Consider the following 13,599-nt stretch of genomic DNA (forward strand, 5'->3'; position numbering starts at 1 on the left):
TACATTTTCCTTTTGATTTCTTTTTGAATACCCTGTTACTTTGCTACGATTCCGTAACAGGAAAAAATTGCAAATGCCTATTTGTTTCCTTACTGTTTTGCATGGAAACCTTTTATACACTCCAATCTTAAAGTTACATGTGGTACAGTGCAAATTTTAATGTGTGCTTACTTCTGTAGAATAATTTGTTGTTTGTAGTTATTTGCATGTGTCAAATAATTTGTTGAAGGGCTCTGGTGTATGAGCTCTTCTAACTGAAGTTATCCTGAATTGACTGTAGCTATTCTGTAGTTAAAGTTTTAACTGAAGTTTACCTGATTTTGAACAGATGTTTGCCTTATGAGATAGATAAACAGAGGAATAAAATGCTCCCCAAAAGACAGACCATGTGAGGCCTTGACTAAGAGGTTTTTTCCCAGTATGAAACGAATAGGATTCACTGGGTTCTTGGTTATAGCTACCTAATCATGGGCTTTTTCCCATGCCAGAACATCCTTTCATTCACTTTGCCATTTTATAGGATACCAGCAACAATAACAGCAGCAAGGAGATTAAAACCAGTTTAGTAGGCTCATCTTGTTGAGATCTACTGCACAAGAGCACTGAAAATTAGTTGATTGAACTCTAATTTTAAAAGTCACTGACATTATAGAAAAATGTCAGAGGGCATGTCATCACAAACAGGCTTAAAATAGGATGTCAGATGACTGCTGAAGACCTAATTCTTCTTTCTGTTTCTTTTCTTAATTTGTTTAGCAGTACTCAAGTCCTGAAACTATACAGCAATTGTCGAAGCAGTTCTATTAGTAGAAATTCCCCCATGCTCTCAGATGACCTGCATTTACAGATTATATAAATGGTAGAACAACAAACTCTCTTCAAGAGGATCTGAACTAAACCTCAAGAGAAAACTAACTCCATAACCAGTTCTCTCTGTTCCCTTTGAATTGCCATCAACCTTTGCTCAAGACAGTGCTTCTATTCCGAAAAATTTAATGGTGATGTCTTTCTTGTGTGATGCTGATAAGGATTACACTGTTCAGAAATGCTCTCTGCTAATGTGGACAAAGCAAGGAGACCCATTGTTTCATTTTCTGTTTCAGAAGCATGCTCTTAGTTTGTAGGCGTTTGCTAATTTTGGATTTAGCTAAAACAATTTTTCCGCACTCCAAACTCAAATGGAAAAGCTCTGTGCTGGTTTGGAGAACATGCTGTGAATTGCATCCAGTGTTGCAAAGCTGTTGTGAAGGTGTTGTTGTAGTAAGGAAGGGTCAATAAGTCCTGGTGAGTCTCATTCAAATGGGAACAACCTGAGCCTGGGGGAAAGAGGAAAGGAGGCCACACACATAGCAGATACCTATTTCCTTCAAAGAAGGAAGAGGGTTATCTTCCACTGGAAGAGCAAAGGTCTCAGGAATTAATACAAAGCCGTGTCACACATCCCATTGCAGATCATGCTTGTCCATTCCTGGACAGCTGAGCTCATCCAGAAGCAGCTCCTGAACAACTGCAGACATGGCCCACTTAAGGCAGATTGGAATTTGTAATTCATCTTAAAATTCCAGGCTGTGAACTGCAGAGGTTTAGGAGCTTTTTATGAGCATCTCGAGTCTCTCTGCATTAGGACAGGAGCAGGACATTTTAAATCAACACGATGGCTGTCAGACTTAGTCGCAAGCCGCAGCCTTCAGGGAGAATTAAGAACCAGAAGAATGCTGGCTACACAGAAGAGCAAAAATGCATGTTTTAATAGTAGTGGGGTCTGTTTCAATTGTGAACCTGGGTACGAGGAGGGAATTCAGCTGCTGAAAAAACAGAACAGGTCTTTCTTCATGTCTGTGAACTGGGATCCTTGGCTACCTAGCAGGCCCACCCAAAAAATGTTTCCAAGTGATGAGGCAATAGAGTCAGAATGCGATTGCAAATGCTTTTTAGTCTTATTATAGATTTTTCTGTTTCTTACGCTAGCCAAAGTAAAGAAGGATTGATTTGTGAAAGCTCAATAGAGCCCGTGCAGTTCCCTTAGGATGCCTTTCAGGAAGGGTGAGAGGCAATTTCCAGCCTTCCCTCTCAGCTCTGAAGGTCTGGGGGAAGGACAGACATGAGTTCTATCAGATGAAGGGGCTGGAGCCAGCCCTGGAGCAGAGCTGCAGCGGGGCCTGGCTCAGCTGCGTGCCACTGGGGCTCAGGGGGAGCACGGCTGTGCTCTGAGAGTGCCAGAGGGGGCAGGGGAAGGCACAATGCTGATGGCATCCAGGGAGGCTGGGTAGCACATGGGCCCTGCACGTGAGGCACAAATGCAGTAGCTTGGTGAGTGCCCAGCTGAAGCAAGGTCTATTTTGCTTTTTAAAGGAATGCTGTCAATTCATGTTTGGCTGACAAATGTTTTGATTGAAAAGCAAAAAAGGGGGGGGGGAAAGGAAAAAAAAAATGTTTTGCTTCTCCTCCCACACATGAGCAAAGAGCAAATAATTCCCATTAAGTAGTTCACTTTTTAAAAGTTACAGTGCAAAGGGTGGCCTTAAAACAAAACCTGCTCCCCTGTTACCTTCTGCCAAAATTGAGTGGAGAGAAAAAGGAAACGAGCTGCATTGATTTTCATTGTCCGAGCTGAGAGAGAGCAACAAAACTAACAGAGAGAGGGTAAAAGACAGAATGAATTTGGGAATACTCTTCCTGAAAGTCATATGAGGAGCTGCTTGCCATGCGACTGAGGGATGTGTTCCTTTAAAAAACGTTGTTGCTTTTTAAGTGGCTAGTTTTGCTGTAAACAAATCTTGGAAAGCGCCTGTGGAATCAGATGTATTTCAATTAAAGAACTCAAAGGAAATAGTTTTTTACCTACAGCAGAGTATGGAAATGAGGGTGGGAACATAAAGCGTTTTACAAAGCAAGATGTGAGCTCCTTTGAGTAAACAGGGAAGGAACAGCTGTGAAATGCTGCTAGCAGAAATTGGATGTTGTGGCCAAAGGTTTGTTTCTCTCTTAGACTGTTTGCTAGGGCATAATTGTTCAGGTACAAACAATCAATCAATCTTCAAGTGTAAAGAAAGGGTCACAGTGTCCATTTCATCAAACCAGACCGGTACATTACTTATATGCCAGCTTAAATTGTCTGCGGGAGGGAAGGATGTCAAAACGTCATGCCTGCCTCAGATTTGTTTTCTTGTAGACAATGATTTTTTAAATGTCTGGCTGCGGTGGCTGTAAGTGCGTTGCTCTGAAACGGGTAGTCATTGCCCACCAGGGAAGCCAAATTAAGGGTATTTTGGAACATGCAGCGGGGTGTTGAGTAAGTCAGCTCTTACTTTGCCAGACGTCATTCAATAATATATTTGCCTTTCTTTTTACCTTATTTTTTATTTCCTATTAGATGCCTGGAAGGGAGGTTTGTGCGCAGCACAACCGCTGGTTGCTGTACCCATGTAGGTACATGAGTTGTATCAAGTTCTTGAATTCTTACTGGCATCAGAAGGACTGCCTGTGACTCCAGCTACACATGTGCATAAGTATTTACAGATCTAAGTCACAGTAATCATTAAATTCAAGTTAATGAGGCTTGTACAGGTTTTAATTTCTTTATGTGGGGCCCATATTTCTGCTGTTACTCTGCGCAGGCTAATTCACGAGCAGCTTAAGGACCCTGTTTGCCACCTTCATCTTTCTGCTCTGGGTACATTTGGATTTCTGCCCATTTATTCAATGTTTCCTTGCCTGCAAGCTTGCAGCCTGAATAGTTCCCCATTTCTCACAGGAATCTTCCCTGGGTATGGGAATAAAATGACGTTCAGGCCGAAAAACCAAATGTCTGCAAGGTTTCCCAAGGCTCCTGTCAGGGACAGACAAGAGATGCACAGCTCTGCTGCATGATGTTCTCTGCTACAGCAAATGCAGTTGGGTTCTTTGTAATGACTTTAAAGACTTCTCAGTTGGCCATAAGAAGTAATTTGAAAACAGCTATTAATATGAAAAACTGGAAGATTAACAATGTTCAGAGAGGGGTTCTTTTTTCTTTGGGAGGAGAGGGGGTAGAATTGCAGGAAAAAAATAATTGGCTGGGTTATATTTTATATTGAATCCAGTGCAAACATGGGGTTTATGCAAATTACAAAAATGCTGAGTCCCACATGTAATTGGGGCCAAAAGTTTAACCTCTAGAAGTAAAAACAGCCCAAGTAATGGAAAGAGTAATCTCCTTTAGCGCAGCATAGGATGAATCTCATGTTTTCTGTATGCAGCAATTTGCTACTTCTAGAGCAAGTGGAAAATGTTTTGATAATTTTCCATGTTTTAAGTGGAAGAGAGTCTGGTTTTAGGTTATTTTGTCTTTTTCCAAAACCAGAAAAGTTCCCCAATTGTGTGATTTCAGCTTATGGGAGGTTTTCCAGTTAGCATTAGCTACCAGAGTATCAACTGCGCGTATGTTTGCTTTTATTACAATTATAAATGCGTTGGTGGTTTATGACTTTATGACTTGCACCTTGTTTTCTGCAACTGCTGCCTATGCATATGTTTTCTAAGAGATTTGAATTTTGAGTCCTTTGCAGAGAAGAAAAATCCTCTTGGTCTTTTTTAGGGGGGAGCTGCTTTGTTTTTATCTTCTGAAGTGAGAAGCCTGGCAAAGGTTCAGTCTGGTATTGCCTAACTCTTTGAATTATGGGTCCAAATTGTTCAAATTGCAATGAGGAGGAGGGAAGGGGGAAAAACAATCTTTTTAGCTTCAGTACCAAACCCTGCAATTATGAGCTGAAGTTTGAGAAATGTGTATGAAGAGTTATTTCAGTCAGAGCTTGGAGTGGAAAATGATAACAACTTCAGCTATGGAGAGGCTCCAACTTAGAATCGTAGAATATCCTGAGTTGGAAGGGACCCATAACTTCTCCAAAACAAAACCATAGTGGAAACCCTCTGGAAGATTTTTGTCCTTCCAGACCTGCCATCTGGTCCTTTAGTCACCTGTGACCAATACATAGAGAATTAGGTACAGGAAGGGTGTCAGAAATAGAAGGTCCTCATCCTCTGTTGCTTTGGAGATGTAAACTTCCTAAAAACCTGCCTTTGATATTCCTGAAATCTTTTTTCATGGGAACAAAGAGAAAGAGGGTGAAAAGCTTTCTTGCCAGAGGTCAGCAGGGAGTCTTTCGACACAGAAAAGATGGAGTTCTTTTGGACCTAGTCCCTATTAATGATCTGGATGTGGCATCCTATTTCAGCTCTACAGGAAAAGGTCTCTCCTGAGCTCTTCCAAACATGTATACGAGTCATTTCTATACTAGGACCCTTGTCCTAACATCTGGTGTTTCAGTTCTGATGCCACTAAGTCCATGAGATCACTCAGTCATGGAAATCACAGGCATTTTTATCAGCTGGGAAATGCAATAACATGGAAGTGGGATGCCAGAGTGATCCCCCAGCTTGTTCTAGGAGGTGGTGATGGAGGGAGGTGCTGGGAGAAGCTGCAAACAGAAACACTTTTATGATTGCAGGACAAAGGAAAGAGATTTGAGCAAACCCAGGGGAACTCTCACGGCACTCTACTTTCAGCTGGGTGAGCTTCAGTGCTGGGGGGGACTGCCATCAGTCTGCTTAGGGAAATAATGCTGTTTTGTTGCTATTTTAGTGTTGTTTTGGTTTGTTTTGTGTTGTTTTAACTAATTGCTTTTATTTTCTCTGGCCCTGTAGTCTCTTGTATTTTTGCAAGCGAAAAGATGCAAATAGTGTTCAAGCACGAGGACAGGGATAATGGGAGAGTCTTACATTGATTTCACAGCACCAGACCTGGGAACCAAGGTCTTAGTCCTCTTGGTATTTCTGACTTTGGGAGCCTGGTAACTCAGCCACTGGCTCCTCATTTAATCAGGCATAAGCAACAGAGAGGAGATTAAGGCAATAACAACAGCTGTCAGAATATAGCCTTTTTAGTGGTATATTGGAATGGAAGTTTGGCCTGCGTCTGTCTCAGCTGCGAATGCTTCAACAAATCCCAGAAAAGATGAAGGAATGAGTGTGTGGCAGAGCCTGTTCCCCAGTTTGCTGTAAACCATATGCCTGCCTGTAGCATACACAAATACTGAGTAGGTGAATAGGTGACTCAGATGTTCGGTTGGCCATATTTTATGATTACCAGCAGTACTCAGTCATGCAGGCTCTGCCAAATAACTTTCAGGCACTTAACACCTGTGGATGCTGTCCCTGTCAGTGTGCCAGAACCGAATGCCATCTGAATAACAGCAGCTCTGGCCCCTTGATGTTGTCTGCTTGTCTTGCTGAGCCAAGCTTAATGCACACAGGAATTGTTTTACCTGCAAATGAGGCAGAGCCACTCTGCTTGGTGTTGCTGTGTGTGTTTGTACTGTGCAGGCAATGACAAAGAGACTATTTCTCACTGAACTGCAGGTAACACAAATGCAATTATCTGTGTTGGTATTTGGCCACTAAAAATACAGTAACATGCTTGGAAGGCAGAGAGTTAATGATGTTAAATCTTCATGAGCGGCTGAAGCCGGACCTCTCCCCCTACTTTCTTTTTGCCTGCCTTAATGTAGAAGTTCCTACCTTTGAATTGCAGGTAATTAAGCTGGACTCCTCCGTGTTGAAATGTCACACTTACCACCTATAGGCTTCCTATCTCCAGCTTTAAAAGGAATTATTCTTCCTGCAGCTCCTGCTGCTCCTATGTTCCACTCTTATTAACCTTGTGGTCACAAAGAACAGACCCTCCTGTGTTTTCATTAGATCTGCCTACTGAAGAGATGCAGCTGGGAACCAAAGGAAAATAAGCAGAGAAGGAATCGACTTCTTTCACTTGTGAGGTGAGGATTGGGAAACAATCCTTCTAGCTCTTATGGTCCCCTCTGACCTGGTCCTTCTGCTGCATCTGTCACAGCCGTGTTTTCCTAGTTTGTCTCTCAGCAAGAAAGCAGTCGTCGATACATTTTGCTATCATTCAGCCTCATGATGCAAAACTCCTGGTTTGATACTGTCATAGAACTGAAGAATATTTTCATCCAGATAGGGACTCTGCACTTAGAAGGGCTCTGCAGCATGGTAGCGTGCTTCTTTTGTGTATAAATCCTAATTGCAACTTGAGGGCACCCTGTGCTGGAATGCTGGAAAGCACAGACTGTGCTAGAGTCTGTGAATGGATGTTCTGGAGCTGATTCAGAGAAACTTTAATCCATTTGAGGAAGACAATCTATCAAAATGTAGTGCATTGTATCATAAACCCCATTCAGATCCATTCACCTGTTACAGCACTTGGCTCCACTTACTTGGAGGTAAGCAGTGATGGTCATTTGGAGGTTTCTGTAGGGAAAGCTGATCCAAAACTCCATACTTGTGCTTCTTCTTCGTTGCTCTTTGCCCACTCTGCAAGATGCATGGATGTGTCATGGTGGAGCTGAAACAGTGCTGGATCTGCAGTGGATGCCAGCAGGAGACTGATTAACAGAGATGACTTAGTTTCCTCATTAGATATTGCAACTCGTGCATTTACTCACGGGGCCTCACATACCTCAATGACACAGCAAAAGGCAGAGGAATTCAAATGACAGCCCTTCCTTCATAAAGAAGGAGAGGATTTCAGGGCTTGGGATGGCCCTACTGCTTGTGCCCTCCATCTCTTGGCCTTTCCATACAATCTGAAAAAATATCTGTACCTTCTGGGTACAGCACAGAGACTCCCAATGTGATTCAAAATCCCCTTTGTGATTTTGAGAAAAGATGTGTTGTTAGAGAAAAGAGAAGAGCAGTATGTGTACAACAGAAGGTGGTTTGCCAGCCACAGGAAATGGTAGATTTTTCATGATTACACACAGGCAAGATTATCAGTTCACGTATGCTAGCTCTGTTAAGCACTGAAGTCATTACCAAATCAGAAGGAGATCTGTAGCTACTTTGCCCTCATCTAGAAATGATAGCTCAGAATGCCAGGTGATTTAAAAAAAAAGCAGTGCTCAAAATATTCAGAAAAGAGGCTATCTGCTGATGGTTATGAGCTGGAGGGATAGGAGCATCCTTTCCCCTGGCAGGGCACAGACCATGAAAAAGCCAAAGCTCAGAAGCTGGATGTTCTCACCTCCCAGCCCACACTGCAACCAGGCACTGATGAGATCTGTGACAGACCTCACCCCTTTCCCAAGGGAGACTGTACTATAACTGGGTGGCTCAAATTGATGTGGAGCTCATTGCCACGATTCTTTCCTTTGCAGTTTGAACTGGGAGAAATGTGGGTCTTGTGCAGTGGGTAAGAATGGCTGCAAGAACTCCTTGTCTCCAGTCATAGCACTGCTGAGTGCTTGCGGTGGGCAAGCAGCTGCCCAGTGCTCCCCACGTCCTGAGGCTTGATCCTTTCCCTACCCTCCCACAGGGCCAGTTGTGCACTAAGCATGTGAAGCAGAGGCATGAGGAGTGCTGTTTGGTTTCCTCCCTTCTGATGTTAAAAGCTTCTTCCCTAGAAAATGTTTTCCCTTCCCTCAGGGCTCTCTTCTCATCAATCGAGAACAGGATTTAGGCAGACACACAACTGATTTTTAGATCTTCATAATAAACAGTTAGCAAGGCTTTGGTATGTACTGTGCTCTGGAGCCCTGGGATATGCAGAGACACTGCTTTTCATTACCAGTTCCACAAGATAATGAAGTCTTAGTTCTCCCTTACAGCAGTCTGAGGACATGCAATCTTTTCAGATTGCTTGGAGAGGCCAAGGAATGGAAGGTACCAGAGCTAGGAAACAACCAGCAGGACAATCCTGAGCCTCAAAAGCCTCTCCCTCGTGATGAAGGAAGGACTACCACTCATCTTCCTCTGCCTTTTTCTGTGTTGCCGAGGTGTATGAGGCCCTGTGGGTGTTGGATGGGATGAGGTCAAGAAGAAGGATGAGTTGGGGGAGGCAGGAAGGTCATATCCACACTACTGCAGTTCTGCTTTTCTTGATGTGGTTTCTCTGTGCTGTAGCAAAAAAAAAAAAAAAAAAAAAAGAAAGAAAAAAAAAAGCCTGAGGAGTTGCATGTTTTATTCTAAGATCCCTGAATATGAGGAGGTGTAAATTGTTTCCTGTCCCTCCAAGCTGTGGGGTGACCCTGCTCCAGACAGGATAAGGTATTTGCCTCTGTCCATAGTAGGATGCTTTCCCTTGCAGGCATACACTTGTCATAAGTAAGGAATAGTGCTGTCATTTCATTACTCACTGTTTACATGTCCTTGTCTTCTTCCCCAGACAGCTGTGACCATCCACTGTCAGTGGCAGGCTGTGCCTAAGCTGTTAATCACAGGAAGCAAAGTACATGAGAGATGAGTGCCCATCCACTGCCCATCAGGCACCTGAGGAAGGAGGAGTTCAGTGGAAAGTTTGATTTGGGTTGGTGCCTTGGCAGGGAAGAGTGTCACCAGTAATATTTTATACAGTGAGAAGGAGATGGAGGGAGCACTTGTGAAGATCTGAGATGGGAGTTTGGTGATCAAGGTTCAGGAAGAGAGACTGCTGGTTTTGTTAGAGAGAGACAACATGGATGAGGCTATTTTTAGGAACATCGTGTCCAGGCAAGTGGATGACAGTCGTACTTCACAGCAGAAATTCTGATGCTGAAGTGCAAATGCTGCTGAGCTTGTGCTGCCAGCCTAATGAGCAGAGGAACATGACGAGCCAACTACAGCAAAATAGGGATTTAAATAGCATGGATCACAGAGGATTTGAATGGGAAAGAGGAGATGTGCAGGAGTAGGTTGCAGAATGAGTGCCTTCTTTTGAGGTAAGAAACCTGTACAGCTTTCTCCTTAGGGGGCCACGAACATGTGGAAGTGGGGTAAGCAGTGATGGTCACTTGGAGGTTTCTGTAGGGAAAGCTGATCCAAAACCCCATACTTGTGCTTTTTGGGAGTTGACTAGTCTAACTGGATGGGGAAGGTGCTGGTTCTTTTGTCTGAGCAACTGCTGTGGAACTGGCATTGCTTCCTGCTTGGGTCTGCAGGTGTGGGGTAGATATTCAAGCATACCCCCACTAGAAGGAAAAGCAGAGTTTTAGAAACTGGACTCTGTCTCCTTGCAACCTTTTTCCCATATTCCCCATCCCTTGCCTCGGAGAGCAAAAGACTGTAAACCAAAAAGGTTAAAAAAGGTGAAGAAGCCCACCATGCCCATTTAAATGTAACGCTCCAATTTCCGAATTTGAACCTTGCAAAGATTCTGCAGAAAATGGCAGCTAGGTCAAAAGCATGATGTGAAGGGAGAGGAGTGGGCTGAAGGAACAGCCCAGTCATAAGGACTGTTACCTCACAGCTTGTGCCATGGCAATGACGCAGACCCCATGATTCCATCACTATCACCCAGAGGTTCCTGTGGTAGGAGATCACAGCCGCTGTCATGACTGATGAACAGTCTTCTCTCGCTGATGAGATGGATGTCAAGTGTTGTGTGCCAGCAAGGCTTTCTTTCATCTAGCCTGCTCTATCTGCCAAATGTTTGGTCTGGCCCCACGCATGGGATTTGCAGTGCTGCTAACTAAGTTGGCGTAGGGACAGGGTTAATTGAACTGCTGGAATGGGTTGGTGGAGCCTTTTACTTTGGGCTGGGGGGCTCCAATTAGATGTTGTGCTAAACTGACACCAGAACCTTTTTAATCCAAAGCAAGAGCAGATGTGCGCAGAGACAAATCAAATTTAGCAGACTGTCTTAGAAAATGATTTCATTAAAACAGGTACAGTTTCTCTGCGCAGATTGGACCAGAGCTAAAGCGGTTGTTAAAGCGACTGTAGTTAAACTCGTATAAATTTGAGTGCAGACAGGCTTTTACAAATTCATTTGTGTGGATCAATCGTGCTGCCGATTCAACAGAAGCACTTTGCAGAGCACAGGAAATAAGTTAATTTACTGGATGTCATTTGCGGGCCAGAATTCAACAGGCTCACCTGATGGTCAAGGCCATAGCCAGGCCCGTGGAGCGGGACAGTGCCATTAGTTACCACTGTGGTGGCAGATGGGCTGTATTTCACCAGCCTCCAAACATCACCTGCTCTCCCTGCTGAGCTGTTAGCCCAGTCCTGTCTACATTAGAAACCAGTTCAGCTGGGAACTTTGTTCCTAGCTCTGCCTCTGCTGGGACATTGAGATGACTCTGTTTTGTGGGGGCAATATCCAAAGCTTTCAAAGGCTGGTGTCACACCCAACATCTTTCTCAGGCTGAAAATAATGACAATTTTCATACCAGCTGCAAAATACCAACCCTTTCCTAAAGGATGCTCCAGCAGGAGCGCGAACAAAGCTGTAGCTCATCTTTAATAATGCTACTTTTAAAAATAAATCATGTTTTATGGATCTAAACTTAGCCTCTCCAGATAAGTGAGTCCCGAGGCCGCTGTGATTAATATGCAGCGCTGGAGCGTGGCCCAGCAGGGCCCTGATTAATAGCGATGACATCATGACTTTTAAACATTCAGTTAATGCTGGCCCCAGTGACAAATGGGGATGCGCGGCACTGCTTCTCGTGGCATTTGTGTTGCCAGTGTGAGGACTCAGAACTATGCCCCTTCACCTCCCTGGGGATAGGATGTAAAGGGCTGGAATCTGTGGGGCTGGGAGCCAAGCTCTATCCCCCCAACCCTGTCTGCATGAATTCCGAGTCTGCCAAGAGAGAGGCAGGCATACTGGAGGCATTCAAGGCCAGGCTGGATGTGGCTCTGGGCAGCCTGGTCTAGTGGTTGGTGACCCTGAACACAGCAGGGGGGTTGAAACTAGAGTCATTATAGTCCTTTTCAACCCAGGCCTTTCTATGATTCTATGATTCTATGATCCACCTGCATCTTCCTCTATCATCCTGCTATTCAGAGAGCTTGTTCAGGGGCCTGAGGCTACCTCCTGCTCCCTGCTGCATTCCTCCCTGCAGCATGTGCCCCTACCGCATGTAAACCTGGAAAGCTCTGGCAAGATCTGTGCCTGGAAATCATAGCTTGGGTCCTATTTATATTTTCTGTTCCCAGAGCTTGAACTATACAAGTCCATTGTGTGGAGGGCAATCTAAAAGACCAGACTGCTACAGCTTTAGCATCCTGCTGAGCAGGTTTCTTAGCTGCCTAACATTTTGCAAAGATTTTTTTGCCTGGTTTCAACATAAATTCTCTTCCACTATCCCACCAGCACCAGAGAGAGAAGAGCTGTTTGAAAAGCTCTGCTTGTGTGTTCAACTGGTAAAACCCTATAAATGCAGATCGCATTTTGGCATCCAAAAGCAATTCCAGGAGGGCTCTTGACTGTTTGGATTTTATAATATGATTTGTCTTTTGCAGATCTCTGTGTCCCACTGGCATGAATCTCAGGGACCAAATCTGTGGCAAGCTTTGGACTGGCAAACATCTGCAATAGACTCACCACTTGTGCTAGGCTGGGGGTTCTGCCAGGCACTGCTCTGTAGCCCCACAGCTGTTAAAGCTCCACAAAAAGCCAGTGGCTGGAGACTCTTGCATTAAAGTTATTTTTGGTCTGTTGCTGTCTCTTTGAACTTTCCTATATCAAATGACAGCACTACATTTTTAAGAGCCTTCATTGTGGAATAGCTCTATTGCTTTGGACTTGCTTGGCATGTAGGGAGGCTTTTTTCTACCCAAGCCCCTCCCTCTAAATCCCGAGAAATCTTAAGCTGTGCTGTACGGAGCATATTTTACTATCTTAAAGGTCTGAGAATGTAGAAATGTTATAAATATATAACCTCAGATCTACTGAGTATCCGCCAGGGAAATGTTCACCTTCCCCTATGTGTGACAGGGAATGCAGACATACGAGATCTTTGCTTTGTGCCCCCACCTATTCAAGAATGCCTCACCCTCACAGCAAACCCCCTCACTCCCTCTCTGTTCAGTCTAATTCTTTGCACTTCCACAGTCCTCACCAACTGCAGTACTTTCTGCTAGGGCACTGATGAAGTGCATCTTGGAGTGAAGGCAGAGCAGATGGGATCAGGGGCATCTATTTTCGTGTTGTAGCCATGGACTTGTGTGTGCTTGGTTTTTCCATGCTTCAGCTTGCTCCTCAGTGTCAGGAACAAATTGGTATTTGTCATAAGCTCTTTTGATCCCTGAAGAAAATGAAGGGCTGTTTAATATTTTTAGAGTAATAATAATAATGGAAGAAAAGGAACATATTCTGGTATTTGAGAACAGCAGGTATTTGTTTAAGAGCGTACTTTAGAATAATAGCAAAAAGGACCTTTAATCTCAGAATTTCAAGGCGCCTTGTAAACTATAAACATCGATTCTCCTTCGTCTTGTTATTCCTTGTGGGCGTTTTACCGCTATAAAATGAAGCAAGGAGACCTGATGACCTTACAGCAAGAATAAATGAGTATTAGAGAGAATTGGGGCTAAGTACAAGTGGGATTCAGGTGGCAGAAACAAGTGGGGAGTGAGCTGGAGATGGGTGCTTAATGTCCATGGTATTTCATCCATGGGGATGTGCATTCTGGGTAAGTCACAGTCTCACGGACACCTGTGAAAAAGAAATTTATATTGCCCTAGGGAAGCTGAGTAGTGGGGCATGTAAATGAGAATGGCCACTCAATAAATTTCTCTTCCAGAGACGTAGCTTTTAACCTGACAGGGAGGTGAGCGGGT

At 44.0% G+C, this 13,599-nt stretch overlaps 1 protein-coding gene and 1 long non-coding RNA gene across 2 annotated transcripts in view; one reads left to right on the forward strand and one right to left on the reverse strand.

Moving 5' to 3' along the window:
- Positions 1-13,599, forward strand: part of LSAMP (limbic system associated membrane protein) — a 965,192-nt gene that overhangs the window by 191,277 nt on the left and 760,316 nt on the right. The window lies entirely within an intron of this gene.
- Positions 5,890-10,285, reverse strand: LOC116242397 (uncharacterized). Its single transcript, XR_004169742.2, has 3 exons — positions 10,130-10,285; positions 9,189-9,259; positions 5,890-8,949 (listed from the first exon to the last, which is right to left on the reverse strand). It is a non-coding gene; the product is annotated as an uncharacterized LOC116242397 (long non-coding RNA).

Source organism: Phasianus colchicus, chromosome 1 (assembly GCF_987193195.1).
Source record: "Phasianus colchicus chromosome 1, bPhaCol1.hap1.1, whole genome shotgun sequence".
In the NCBI taxonomy this organism is placed as follows: Eukaryota; Metazoa; Chordata; class Aves; order Galliformes; family Phasianidae; genus Phasianus; species Phasianus colchicus.